This window comes from Canis lupus, chromosome 36 (assembly GCF_011100685.1).
Source record: "Canis lupus familiaris isolate Mischka breed German Shepherd chromosome 36, alternate assembly UU_Cfam_GSD_1.0, whole genome shotgun sequence".
NCBI lineage: Eukaryota > Metazoa > Chordata > Mammalia > Carnivora > Canidae > Canis > Canis lupus.
The window spans coordinates 21687096-21701333 of record NC_049257.1 but is presented as its reverse complement, the minus strand read 5'-3'; the positions used below and the strand labels follow the sequence as shown (position 1 = coordinate 21701333).

At 47.6% G+C, this 14238-nt stretch overlaps 1 protein-coding gene and 2 long non-coding RNA genes across 5 annotated transcripts in view; 1 reads left to right on the top strand and 2 right to left on the bottom strand.

Annotated features, from left to right (window-relative positions):
• Positions 1-14238, top strand: part of PDE11A (phosphodiesterase 11A) — a 361415-nt gene that overhangs the window by 331834 nt on the left and 15343 nt on the right. The window lies entirely within an intron of this gene.
• LOC102152241 lies at positions 3418-7621 on the bottom strand. 3 transcript variants are annotated; one of them, XR_005384779.1, is made up of 3 exons: positions 7373-7621; positions 6849-6903; positions 3418-3723 (listed from the first exon to the last, which is right to left on the bottom strand). It is a non-coding gene; the product is annotated as an uncharacterized LOC102152241 (long non-coding RNA). The 3 variants fall into 3 exon arrangements; XR_005384780.1 differs by lacking the exons at positions 6849-6903; positions 7373-7621 and adding an exon at positions 4280-4309; XR_005384781.1 differs by lacking the exons at positions 6849-6903; positions 7373-7621 and adding an exon at positions 3936-4273.
• On the bottom strand, positions 10984-13114 carry LOC111094214. Its single transcript, XR_005384788.1, has 2 exons — positions 12795-13114; positions 10984-11679 (listed from the first exon to the last, which is right to left on the bottom strand). It is a non-coding gene; the product is annotated as an uncharacterized LOC111094214 (long non-coding RNA).

Here is a 14238-nt window from a genome sequence, read left to right as displayed (position 1 = left end):
TGGGTCACATGTATCTTGCTTTGCTAAATTCACCCTGACTACTCATATTGAATAATTTATAATTTATTCAGTTTCCTATGCACAGTTATGCACTAAATGGGATGAATTCTTGCCATTAATAAATTCCTTTTACTGTGGGTAAAGCTTAGGAGGATGAAGACTTGTAACTGTGGGACTGATAAATTTTTGCTATTAGTTTGCAAAGCTATTTTGGAGCGGAACCCTCTGGCACTGTTGGTGGGAATGCAAGCTGGTGCAGCCACTCTGGAAGTCAGTGTGGAGGTACCTCAAGAAGTTAAAAATAAAGCTACCCTACGACCCAGCAATTGACTACTGGGTATTTACCCCAAAGATACAGATGTAGTGAAACAACAGGACACCTGCCCCCCAGTGTTCATAGCAGCAATGTCCCCAATACCCAAACTGTGGAAGGAGCCATGATGTCCTTCAACAGATGATGGATAAAGAAGATGTGGTCTATATACAATGGGATATTACTCAGCCATCAGAAAGGATGAATACCCACCATTTACATTGATGTGGATGGAACTGAGGGTATTATCACAGAAAGATAATTATCATATGGTCTCACTCATATGTGGAATATAAGAAACAGTGAAAGGGACCATGGGGCAAGGGGAAAACTGAGTGGAGAAAAATTAAAAAGGAAGACAATCCATGAGAGACTCCTAACTCTGGGAAACAAACAAAGGGTTGCAGAAGGGGACGTGCATGGGGGGATGGGATAACTGGGTGACAGGCACTTGATGGGGTGAGCACTGGGTGTTAGACTATATGTTGGCAAATTGAATTTAAATTAAAAAAAAAAAAAAAAGCTACTTTGGAATGGACCCAAAGTCCGTACATCCTTCCTGTGTGATTAGTGACAGTAAATGCTGGAAAGGATTCTCATGTGCTTTTCCATGCTAATTTCATTGTTTTGGTACTGATTCACAATCATTTGGGCTTATTTGATACTTCCTATTAAATACTTTGAAATCTTCAGGTTGAAAAGGAAGCCACTTCAATTTAAACTGAAAAATAGCACTTACAAATTTTAGTTGTAAATTCTTTAAAATCTTTGAAACCAATATTTCCAAAAGCCCTCAAACTGAAACTTTGTTGAAGTATTTTAACTGTCCTTCTCTGAGAGTCCCTATTTTGTTCCATCTCACGCAGTTGGGGGCTTAGGGGTTGTCCATTATTTAACTGGGTAATTTGACATTAACTGTTGTGCTCCAGGAGTGAAATGGAATGAGCCAGTGGGCAGGAATCACCAGTAGTGCAAAGATACAAAGCCTTGACAAAATAACTCACCAAGCAAGGGAAGTCATTGATGTGACATTGGTCATTGAGGCAAAATGTCTGCAAGAACTCAGGCTGTTGCTGAAAGGCCAGTTTGGGGTTTTGAACATGAAACTGCAATAATAGAGAGTCTGAGGGGTTAAAAAGCAAATGAGAAAGTACACAGGTGACAGGCATCCCAAAAAGGGATTGATCTGAAATGACATGGTCTGAATTATAGAGCGTAAGAATCCAGGGTGGCCTTGCTGGCTCAGTCTGGGCATAGGGCAAAAGGATACAGGATAGTACGTATGAGACAGAGAATGTTCCTTTTCCCGGCCAGGGCTCTGACCCCAAGGTGGAGTGGTCTGGGTGGCAAGAAACCTCGTGTAGAGCCTGAGGCAAACAAATACTTATGGAGAGAGGTGGAATCCCTGTGCCAGGGGGAGCAGCGTGGAGAGATGCCCCCTAGTGAGGGTGGAGGCTAACCGGAGCCCTGGGGCTGGAGGACTGAATTTGGAAGCAGGGGTGGAGATGCAGCTGAGCAGTAGGTACAAATATGGTTTTAGGACAGATTTTTTTTTCTTTTGATTTTTTATTTAAATTCAATTTAATTAACATATAGTGTATTTTTAGTTTCAGAGATAGAATTTAGTGATTCATCAGTTGCATATAACACCCAGTGCTCATTACGTCTAGTGCCCTCCTTAATGCCCATCAGTTACCCCCTCCCCCCACCCACCTCTCCACCAGCAGCCCTCACTTTGTTTCCTAGAGGTAAGAGTCTCATGGTTTGTCTCCCTGTGTTGTTGTCTTATTTTATTTTTCCTTCCCTTCCTCTATGTTCATCTATTTTGTTTCTTCAATTCCACATGTGAGCAAAATCATATGGTATTTGTCTTCCTCTGACTGACTTATTTCACCCAACATAATACCATCCACATCATTGCAAATGGCAAGATTTCATCCTTTTTGATGGCTGATTCCATTGTGTGTGTGTGTGTGTGTGTGTGTGTGTGTGTCCCACAAATTCTTTATCCATTCATCTGCCAATGGACAGCTGGGCTCTTTCCATACTTTGGCTATTGTACACATTGCTGCTATAGACATTGGGGTGCAGGTGTCCTTTCAATTACTCTGTTTGTATCCTTTGGATAAATACCTAGTAGTGCAATTGCTGCATTGTAGGGTAGTTCTATTTTTAATTTTTTTGAGGAAACTCCACACTGTTTTCCAGAGTGGCTGCCCTGCCCCAGTTTGCAGCAATCCCACCAACAGTGTGAGAGGGTCCCCTTCCTCCTCATCCTCACTGTATCTGTTGTTTCTTGATTTGTTCATCTTGGCCATTCTGACTGGTGAGAGGTGGCATGTCATTCTGGTTTCAATTTGTATTCTCCTGACGCTGAGGGACGTGGAGCATCTTTTCATGCGTCTGTTGGCCATGTGTATGTCTTCCTTGGGGAAATGTCTGTTCATGTCTTCTGCCCATTTCTTGACTGGATTATTTGTTTTTTGGGTGTGCAGTTTGATAAGTTCTTTATAGATTCTGGATACCACCCCTTTATCTGATAAGACATTTGCAAATACCTTCTCCCATTCTGTAGATTGTTTTTGACTTCATTGACTTTCACAGGTTAAATTGGTTTCACTTCATGGTTTTGAAAAGGTTGTGCTTATCAAATACGAAATCAGATCGAGCACTTTCCTCTTTCACCCCAGTTTGCTGAGTTTTGTCCCTCCTCCAAGCCAAGTGGTAGATTACTACTAGTTTCAGGCACCTGAAGGGCTACTTATTTGTGTGCCTAGGTGGGAACTCACACAAACTACATTTTGGATACCCATTGCATTTAAAATTGAACCTCATCCCTGAGACAACTTCAATCTCCAGTCAATCTGCCCCTGTGTTGAAGGAAAACCATGCTAATTCCTCCAATCCTCTTAAAATCTATTCATTAGGAAGTTAACTCAGTAATCTACTGTCTGACTGGAAGTGACTGTCAGAAAATAGATAAAAACATGTCAACAAAGCAGTGCGTAGGGAGGGAACATGCAGTGAACCCTCCCCGATCCATGAGTAGTTACAGGGTAGGGAGCTATGACACACTGGGCTACATATATCTACAAGTGAGTATATAATTCTCCAGAACTTGCCTCATCTTTTTAATCTGATGGTTCCAAACTCTTCTTTAAAGAGAACAGTAAATGGTCCTAACAGGCAGAAGTCATGATTTATCTGTGACAGCATTTTAATCAGGAAGCGTATAGGAAGTCCAGAGTGGGCCGCGAACCATCAGAGCGTGTGCCCCAAGAGAAGACTAAAGCCCGGTTAGTTAGCTCTGTCCTAGCAGGGTATCTTGAAGGAACACATTGACATCTGATTCCTGTGCTTTCTGCTGTCTTTGCACCCTGCTGGGGATCCATTAGCCTGCTGCTCAACATCTTTGAAGGGAGAAAAAATAGAAAGAAAGAAAGAAGAAAAAGGGGAGAAAAAAAAAAAAAGACACCATCAAACTTTGAAGTCATTGCCGCACCAGCCTTAGGGGTAAACAGAAAACCTGATGTGCCAGCCTCACACTGAGCTTCCCTTCGCAATATCAAGCTAAGTGTTTGCCCCTTGTAGTCATTCTCGACTTAATCAAACCTCAATGTACCTAGAATTTCAATGATGCATAGAGGCGGTATAAATCTTCTATGGTTAAGGATGGAGGGATTCATTTTTATTATGAACCCAACGATGTTTTCAGCCCGTCCCAAACAGGCTCTTGATTTTGGAGTGGATTCTTTTTCAGATACTGTCAAAGGCCTTGGACAGGATCTAGCCAGAATCATTCCCTGTCTCCGTTAAAGGAGGAAAAAGTCCTGCAAGAGTATTGCCTCTTCATAAAAATGCCATGGGGCTGCTGCAACGGGCAGAGAGGCTGATGTCATGATCACAATAGCTTTTGACTTTGTTTCTGCCTTCCATTGGAACGGTAGTTCTGGAAAGTAGACTCACCTGATGCAATTATTAGCAAGCTCTCTGAGAGAAGAGCGAAAATACAATTAAAATACAATTAAAACCAGGCAGCCCCGGTGGTGCAGCGGTTTAGCGCTGCCTGCAGCCCAGCGTGATCCTGGGGACCCTGGATCGAGTCCCATGTCGGGCTCTCTGTGTAGCCTGCTTCTCCCTCTGCCTGTGTCTCTGCCTCTCTCTGTATATGTCTCTCATGCGTAAATAAATAACATCTTTAAAAAATAAAAATAACTTTTAAAAATAAATAAATAAAATACAATTAAAACCATGAAGATTGGGCATTAGAATTGACAAACTGGAAAAGAGGAGGTAAAGCGCTAAGACGGTTTTTCTGGTCTTTTAAAAAAGTTCTTTAAAAATGACTTAGGGGATCCCCAGGTGGGTCAGCGGTTTGGCGCCTGCCTTTGGCCCAGGGTGTGACCCTGGAGACTTGGGATCCAGTCCTGGATCGAGTCCCGGGATCGAGTCCCTCATCGGGCTCCGTGCATGGAGCCTGCTTCTCCCTCTGCCTGTGGCTCTGCCTCTGTGTGTGTGTGTGTGTGTCTCATGAATAAATAAAATCTTAAAAAAAAAAAAAAAGCCTTAGTAATTCCCCCAGATGGCCCGTGCCTCGTGTCCACCTTTTTAAAAAAAGAACCAGTGATGAGCTACGAGTGACTGGTTAGAATATAACATCATCTCCGGGATCCCTGGGTGGCGCAGCGGTTTGGCGCCTGCCTTTGGCCCAGGGCGCGATCCTGGAGTCCCGGGATCGAATCCCACATCGGGCTCCCGGTGCATGGAGCCTGCTTCTCCCTCTGCCTGTGTCTCTGCCTCTCTCTCTCTCTCTCTGTTTCTCTCTCTGTGACTATCATAAATAAATAAAAATTAAAAAAAAAAAAACAAAAACAAAACAACATCTTCTCCTCCTAAAAATCCTACGAGCAGTACAATGTGGGTGCGGAGAACGCTCCCTCCCCTCGGGTGCTCTATAGAAAGGGCCCCACCCGGGTCGGTTTCTGACCCTTTCTCCAGGCTCTGAGCCCTGGGCACTGAGCACTGGTGGCGGAGAGGAGCAAACAGTGGGGGCCAGGCCCCCCTCGTCTTTGCAGAGAATGACGTCATGCGCAAGCCCGAGACTGCGGAGGGAGGGAGCCTGTCCGCATCCCCTCCTGCAACCTGGCGGACAGCAGCGCCGCCCCTCCAGGGCTGCTACGGGGGCGCCGCGCCGGCCGGGGGCTGCCCGGGGACTGTCTGCGGGGCCCTCAGGGTCACCGCCAGGGGGCTGCTCGGGGACGGTCCGCGGGGCCGTCGGGGTCGCCGCCAGGGGGCTGCTCGGGGCCGGGCTCGTGGGGCGGCGTCAGTCTCTAGGGGGGCACTTGGAGCAGGCCTGGGACCTCGCTCTGGCCACCGAGCCCGCCGAGACTCCTGAGCCTCCCGAGCCTCCCGAGCTCCCCAGCTCCTCGAGCCCCTCGAGCCCCCCAGCCCCCTGAGCTCCCCGAGCACCCCCCTCCGCCACCCCCCCCAGCTCCCCGAGCCCCCCAGCTCCCCGAGCCCCTCGAGCTCCCTGAGCCCCCCAGCAGCCTGAGCTCCCCGAGTCCTCCAGCTCCCCGAGCCCCTCGAGCTCCCTGAGCCCCCCAGCAGCCTGAGCTCCCCGAGTCCTCCAGCTCCCCAAGCTCCTCGAGCTCCCCAGCCTCCCCCAGCCCCCCCCCCCCCCCCCCCCCGCCCCAGCTCCCCAGCCCCTCAAGCCCCCTCAGCCCCTGGAGTTCCCCGAGCCCCCTGCCCTGGCAGCAGTTCCCCCTGGGCTCCCACCAGCACCCGGTCTGGGTCAGAGCTAGGCCACCGCGGGACCACCCTGAACCCCTAGCTGCCTGCCCCCCACCCTGCTGCCCACGCTGCTCTTTCTGGCCTAGTAAGCTGTCTGGGGGCAGTGCCAACTTGTTCTAGGAAAATTCTGTCATTTTCCTGATTTGGGCTCTGAGATTCAAGAGACAAGCCCCCCACCCCCTTGACCCTCAGGCTTTGTACTCCCCAGAAACAGGGAGGGTGCCAAGACACTCCCTTTTCAATTTCCCTTTCTCACCACCCTCTCCCCTTTCTGTCTCTCTCCATTCTCTCTTTCTCCTTTTTTTTTTTTTTTTTAAGATTTTATTTATTTATTCACGAGAGACAGAGGGAGAGGCAGAGACACAGGCAGAGGGAGAAGCAGGCTCCGTGTGGGGAACCAGATGTGGGACTCGATCCCAGAACCCCCATCACACCCTGAGCCCAAGGCAGCCGCTCAACTACTGGGCCCCCCAGGCGTCCCTCCCTCTTTCTCTTCTCTTTCTCCCTCCTCCTCCTCCCCTGCCCCCATCTCCAGCCCCGACAACAGAAAGTTTTTAGATCTCGTGTTTCTTGCCTGATGGGAATGGCCCTTACAGGGCCTCCCCTGTGCTGTCTGCACTAGAGCTTTGTGGTCTGACTCGATGATGTGACTTGGCCAGATTTGGTTCTCAATAGGTGAAGGAGAATTCTGGAATTTAGAACCCCCCCCCCCCTCACCACACAAAGCTGCCATTCAGGGTTATACCGTCTCCAGGCTGAATGATGACAGCTTGCTGTTTCTAACGGGAGCCACAGTTTGTCTGCAGGAGGGAAGCCTACCGGAGTTAGTGGGTGGGGAGCCCCAGGCGTGGCGGCTCCAGCAGAACAAAAACACACTGATTTAATATTTTCAAAATATTGCCCTTGTCACATACATTATACCTAGATCTGAGTGCTGATAGTAAAACCTGTTTACCTCCAAGCTGGCCATGAACTGTTAGTCAAATACAAATGGAAGAGAAATGTAAACATTTGCAAGTGTCAGTTTATGTAGTTTCTAGGCCCCTCCACTATGGCCTGTCCTCCGAACTTCTGCCAAAGTGGTCTTCCTTTAAAAATATATATATATATTGGATCATGGCACCCCCTGCTTAAAAACCTTAGCCTATACCACCATGTGTGAGATCCCTTCCAGATTTCCCGCCGTGGTGTCTCAGGGCCACCTTTTCTGAGGCCCCCTGCCTGTTGGCTTCATCTGCTGGCACCCTACGCAATTCCTCACCCACATACCCTTTGTCCCAAAGCACAGGACCCACAGACCCCTTGTCCCTCTTGCTTTGCCTTTGCTCTGCTTCCTTCCTGCTCCTCTCTGCCTGGAAAACCTTTACCCCCCATCGATGTCTCTGTAGCATTCCATGTGTCTCTTCGTGACCACGGCAACAGGCTGTCTCGTGTGTCTGGTGACTGGCTGGCTGGCTTCCTTCCCCATTAGACCAGTTTCTTGGGACCCTCATCTTCGTGGTACCCGCATAGTGCCTAGCACATTCACACTGCTTCGTAAACATCTGTGGGACCAATGAATGAAGAAACAGAGGAATGCATGATGGGTGCAGCACCACAGAATTAACCAGAAGCAGTGGGACATGTGCAGTAGGGTTATAACATCATGTTAAATTATCATCTATAAATATATAAAGCCTTTCATCAGAGTGTGCACCGTTCTCTTCCTGCCCATAATCTGAAGTATATGGCCTATGATATCTTTTTAGATATCATAAAGCAGTTTAGTTCTCATCATGGTTGAATTGGCTCTTAATTCTAATATAAAAAGGCCAGTTTATAGCCATGAATTTTTCAGGGCTTTGGGTTTTTCAACTAGGAAATACGTGAAATTTTCTTTTATCCAACATTGGCAGAAAATACAGTCTAGTGATTTTAATATTCACATTAAGAGAGTCAGCACACGTACATAAGGATTTCAAGAACTGATGTACATTGTATACATGTGGTTTCATAAAATTATAATACAATAAATATGCTAAATCTATTATAATTAAAATGTAATCTTTCTTTGACTTAGAAGACTTTCCAGATCCTACATTTCCTAAGAGTTACCCCTAAGAAGCATCAGCTAATCATGTGCTGTGTAGAGGGAAGTGCTGAGCAGGGGACAGGCCTTACGAACAGAGCAGATTCAGGCTCATGTCACTGCGGGCACCGGGCATGGCGTGTGTCAGGTAAAGGCATCCCACACCCTTGGCTACGTCTTAGAGCTCTTCCTGAATACGTGATATGCCAGGATGTTTGATTTTAGAATTTTCCACTTCCAAAATGAGTTTGACTTGATAAAGTAACCAGCTCTATGTACATTTTCTTGTAAATAAAATGGATTTTGTCTCATTTCATGCAACTCTAAAAAAAACAAAAAACAAAAAACACCTGTTTTTTATACAGTAGCACTTAATGTATTCCTGTTCATGTGCATTTTGTGAGTTCAAAACTGCCATCATGAATCCATATTAAAATGCTGGAATCTGGTATACATATTTCCTAATAAGACTTTTGAAAGTAGAATTTAAGATAAGATCTACTTCTTATCCAGCTGACCAGCATAAATAACTCTTTTTAAAAGTGTTTCTGCTTGGGAATCATGAAACTAAAAATGACTTAACTGAAGTCCATACAAGACTTGGAATGTTGTCTTATGTTGCTTCCTAGGGCCACTAGAAAGCATATTTTAAATATTTTTCTAAAGATGAGAGAGAGAGAGAGAGAGAGAGAGAGAAGGAGTGGGGGGAGGGGCAGAGGGAGGAGCAGACCCCCCTGAGCAGGGCCCAAGAACCCAGGGCTTGATCCCAGGATTCTGGAATTATAACCTGAGCTGAAGGCAGATACTTAACCAACCGAGCCACCCACGTGCCCCTAGACAGCATATTTTAAAAGCCAATTTACCCTTTTTCATGGCTCTCTCTTCTTTGAATCTCTTCAAGAAAAGAAGAGAGAGAGGGAGAGATGGAACGTGGAAGAGAGAGAGAGAGGGAAAATTGCATTTTTCCACCAGGAAATGAATCAAGGCCTCTTTTAAATATTATTTTTTTGCACTGCAAGTGCCTCTCCGAAATTTCTGCAATTTAATGTGCATTTGGAAGGTCAGCATTGCTTGAGCTCATGGGAAGTGAGGCATGAGATAAACATAAAGCATTCTTATTATGCTATTGCCAAACGGAATCTTCTGTACTACTCGAAATGTTTCCTAAGAGAATTCAAGGAGGCACTCTCTGGATGCCCAGCCATCACAACTCTTATATTTAATTATCTGAGCTGCAGCCATAAAAATATTAAATAAATCACTCAAGGCGCATTGCCTCACCTAGCAAGCAGATGCTAGATGGCAACGTGACCAGAGAGAGCCAGGCGCTCTCATGTACCAACCGATCTGGCAGCCCAACAGCTGACTTTTGTAGCCAGGGTCTAAAACGAGAGCAAAGACTTCTAACAGACTGAGCGCTTGGAAAAGAAATTCAGCATTAGAGTCCTGACAGGCATGCGGTATCCTTATGCACATTTTTTTCAGAAAGCAGACATCTATTGAATACTTACTGCTCTTACAAGGTGCTTTTACAGACACAGTTTAGTTTGACCCTAACTGTGAAAGAAGAACATACTTCATTTGGGATCCTATAATGTCTAATGGTCTGAGTTTTAACATATGAGGAAAGTGAAACCTAAAGAAGCTAATGGACATAATTCGAGTGAAGCAGTTAATACAGAATAGAGCCAGAAGTTCAGTCCCAAGTCCTGTCTTCATCTGCTGCTTTTTCTCACTATACTGCTCTGAGGAAGTACAAGGTGCTTCCATTCTGGCCAGGAATGCGTTACCTTTGTAAATCTGCCATTTACAAAACGAAACCCTGAATCCTTCAGAGGGGAGGATACCAGGACCAGAGTAGAGACTCTAGGGAGACCAATTCCTAGAAGACCAAATGGGCTAATGGATTCTGTTTAGCTGGTTACTATAGAAAATTCTCTCAGAAATATGTTAAGCTGTTCTTGACCTAACACTTTACCTTGCAAAGTGGGTTGACCTTGCCAATAGAAGATGGCAGACTGGCCTCACTAGTATATCTCCCCCTCCTTCTGAGAATTCCATTCACGTAATTATAACAGACGTTTTTAAAAAGTATAAATTTTCGGGATGCCTGGGTGGCGCAGCGGTTTGGCGCCTGCCTTTGGCCCAGGGCGCGATCCTGGAGACCCGGGATCGAATCCCACATCGGGCTCCCGGTGCATGGAGCCTGCTTCTCCCTCTGCCTGTGTCTCTGCCTCTCTCCCTCTCTCTGTGACTATCATAAATAAATTTAAAAAAAATTTTTTAAAAAGTATAAATTTTCTTGGGTATTGAAAAGAGGGTGAAAACTTTTTGAGGAACATCATAGAAAAAAACCTAGATTTCCTTGAACAGACTGTTAGTATAAGTAAGGATGTTAAGGACTCTGCTAGCAAGGACTCAGACGGAAATAAGGATCATGGTAGAGAAAACATATCATCTTCCAGAATACTTGAATCATCAAGAGAAGGTTGTTAGGAGAAGTAAGAATCTCACATTCTCTTCTTTTGGTGCCATTTTATGCTGTTGTCCACACATAAACACAAATTTACCCAGAGACACTAGTTGTATTGTGCTTTGGTCACTTGGCGTAATGTTCTAACGTGTGTCCACATTCCTAACATAATTTTCATGTTATCCTTCAAAACAGCAGCCTGGTGTTCCAGTCAGTTGACTTGTCATAGTTTATTCAGTCATCACCTACTTGCTTTTTCCTTTTTGCTAAAAGAAGTAATTCTGAGGTGAGCACCTTTGTTCAATATTTCAGTGACTTATTCAATACTATTAAGCGTGATTCAAAATAATGAAGTTGTATTTCTTTAATAAAAAGAGAAAACTAAACTCTCAAGGACAACAGAATGTGAGAGGACGTAAGATCTCCCCAGATATTAAAAAATTGGTAAGGAACTAACATCCCAGAACGTCTGCTGACAAAAGTGAGTGGATCTGTCTTTGAAGAGGAGCTCCTGAGGGGCTCGGGACTCGGAACCAAGAGGGGGTATGTTGGTTTTCGAGGGCCGTCTAACACAGTACAACAAACTGGGTGGCTCACACAACAGAAATCTCTTCTCTCATAGTTCTGGAGGCTCCAAGTCCAAAATTGACTCCTTCTGGAGGTTCTGAGAGAGAATCTCTTCCATGCCTCTCTCACTTAGCTTCTGGTGGTTGCCAGCAATCCCTGGTATTCCTTGGCTTCTGGAAATTGGCGTCACTCCAATTTCTGCCTCTGTCTTCCCATGACATTCTCCCCTGTGTCTGTGTGTCCCCGTGTCTTCAGATGGCCTATCTTATGAGGACGCCGGCCATTGGATTTGGCTCTTCCAATCCACCATGACTTCATCTTAACCTGATTAGATAGATCTGCAAAGATCCTATTTCCAAATTAGGTCCTGTCCCCAGGTACGAGGGGTCAGGACTTCAGCATATCTCTGGGGGGTTGGGGGTGGTGGTGGCACAATTTGATCCACAACAACGAGGTTGAGGCATAAGCCTGGAAACAAACAGAAAGGTCAGAAGTTGGTTAAGCGGAGTCTCGGGAACCTCACTACCTGCTCGGCCAAGGTTCACAGGCCCTGTAGTGGCTGCCAAGCCAGGAAACCAGAGAGCCCTTCCTGCAGAGTGCTCAGCAGGAGGGAGAGGTCGGGGCTGAAATCCAGGGTCCCTGGAACGCCTGGCTGGACCCCAGGTGCCCTCCTCCCCTGCACCCGGGAGGCCAACCGCTGGACGTCCCCAGAAGCAGAAAAGTGGGATTCTTCCGAGAGAGACGGGGGCCTCAGGGAAAAGATCCACATGCACTTGCACTTGGGATGTTCTCAGTGAGAGTCCACTCTCCGCAGGATGATGGCCTCTGCGGCCAGGTCAGAGGTCAGAGGTCAGCACCCGGCCACAGCTTCTGCGGCTCCGGCCCACTGCCTGGATGGCAGGTGACTATGCGACAGAAGGGCCACAGCCTGTTTCAGGAGAGCCTCCAACAGGAAGGAATGGAAGCAAATAAAAACACGGAGGAGGAAAGGAATTCCGAGCACACAGTAAACACAGAAGACCCCCGTAGAAACCCTGATTATCCTCCCCAGACAAACAGGTTATGAAACCAGACCCGGGGCCGGTCATTGTTTTCTAGTTGCCGCATCACGATTCGTGTCCTTCTCTGGGTCCTCTGTCCCCACTCGGACCCTGTCCTCAGCAGCCCCGCCCCAGGCCCCCTTGGGTCCCATCCGCCAACTAAACACGGCGGCGGGGGGCTCTCCCTAAGGCAGGTTGGCCCGTGGGCCCCTCAGCCCCTCCCCGACACCCAAGGGAAGGTCTGAGCCGGGTCCACCTGCCTGTGCTCACCGTCTCCCTCCTCCTCCGTCCACTCGCTCCTGCTGTAACCAGGCCACCAGCCCTGTCCCAAACTGCCCCTCCACTGAGGTGACACGCGTGCAGGCTCGCCGGTGCCTTGGCTCGCGCAGCCCTCGCCCGCCCTCGGCCAGCAGACCCTAGGCTTACTTTAGGAACCTGCCCGGATGACAGGCTCCCGGTCTAAAACCTCTGTTTGCCCCCAGGAGGTAGAGACCATGGGGGGGGGGGTGCCTCGGCTTTTCCCCATTTGCGCAGTGCACTCACCTGCATCCCTGCATCTCCAGCCCAGCGGACCCCCATTCGGGACCACAGGGCATTAGCCTTTCCATCTTTATTTCACGGCTGAGGGACCAGGGAGGTTTCTACTTGCTCTTCACAATCGCCCCGTGAATCAGGGGGAGTTTCAGCAGAGGAGCCACTGCCTCCGAGAAGCGAAGGGAGGGACAAACTAACAGAACCATAAAATAACCGAAGAGGACAAGTAATTCTCCAAGTCTTTGCCTTAATATGTCGTCCATAAGCTTAGGACTAAAGATGCTCTGATGGGCCAAAAACTACAAGGGAAAGAGCAACAGAGACCTACAGAGAAGGACGAGGCTGGGGGAAGGGAAAGGACACTGGGCGCTGAGTGTTTTTACAAGCATCCTCCTTCAAATCCGCCCTCCACACTCATAAAACCTAAAGCTTGCCATCCTTGGATTTTTTTTTTTTTTAAGATTTATTTATTTGAGAGAGAGTGAGAGAGAGCACGAGGGAGAGGGCAGAGAGAGAAAGAGAAGCAGGCTCCCCACCAAGCACAGAGCCAGATGTGGGGCTGGATTCCAGGCCCCTGGGACCATGACCTGAGCTGAAGGCAGCTGTTTAACCACCTGAGCCACCAGGCGCCCCTCCTGGGACTTGTTTTTGTGGTGAGCACCCCAGGGCTGTAGGCTGGACTGACAGGAGCTCCACTCTGCTCCCTTCGAAGGGTCCTTGGCCTCACAAAGTGACTCTCTTCTTGAAGCAAGGGGAAGGTAGTTTATATCAACCCTTCCAAGAGTCTGAGCCTCCGAGGCCGTGAGGTTTGTTTCGAGGTAAGGCCTGTGCGCACCCCCTCGCAGGTGGCCGCAGAAGCCCCAGCTTTGGAAGCCGAGATCCTCTACACTCTGCCCTTTACTATCTGTGTCTTGTTGGGTAAGACAGAAACGCTCCAGCCTCAGCTTTCACATCTGGAAAAGGGGGATAAATAGTGGTGCCTGGCTTGCTATCACTGAGAGGATTAACTCAGATAATGCCTGGGAAGTCAGACTGGCGCCTGGCACGCAGTAAGTGCTCGGAGTGTCAGCATAGACTCTAACGTCTTAGGGAGCGAGGCGGTTTGGCTGTCCTTATCCAAACTTACAAACACTGGCTACCGAAGCTCAGATGATAATAATAATAATGACTCACATTTACAGAGGGCTTTAACGGACCAGGCCTTAACTTGACACAAACCTCATGGCCTCGGAGGGTCACCATGCACGGGGATAACATGCTGTTGTGATACAAAAATTCTTAAAAAAAAAAAAAAAAAAGATTTTATTTATTTATTCATGAGAGACACACAGAGAGAAGCAGAGACACCGGCAGAGGGAGAAGCAGGCTCCATGCAGGGAGCCCGAAGTGGGACTCGATTCCGGGCCCCCAGGATCATGACCTGAGCCGAAGGTAGACACTCAACCACGGAGCC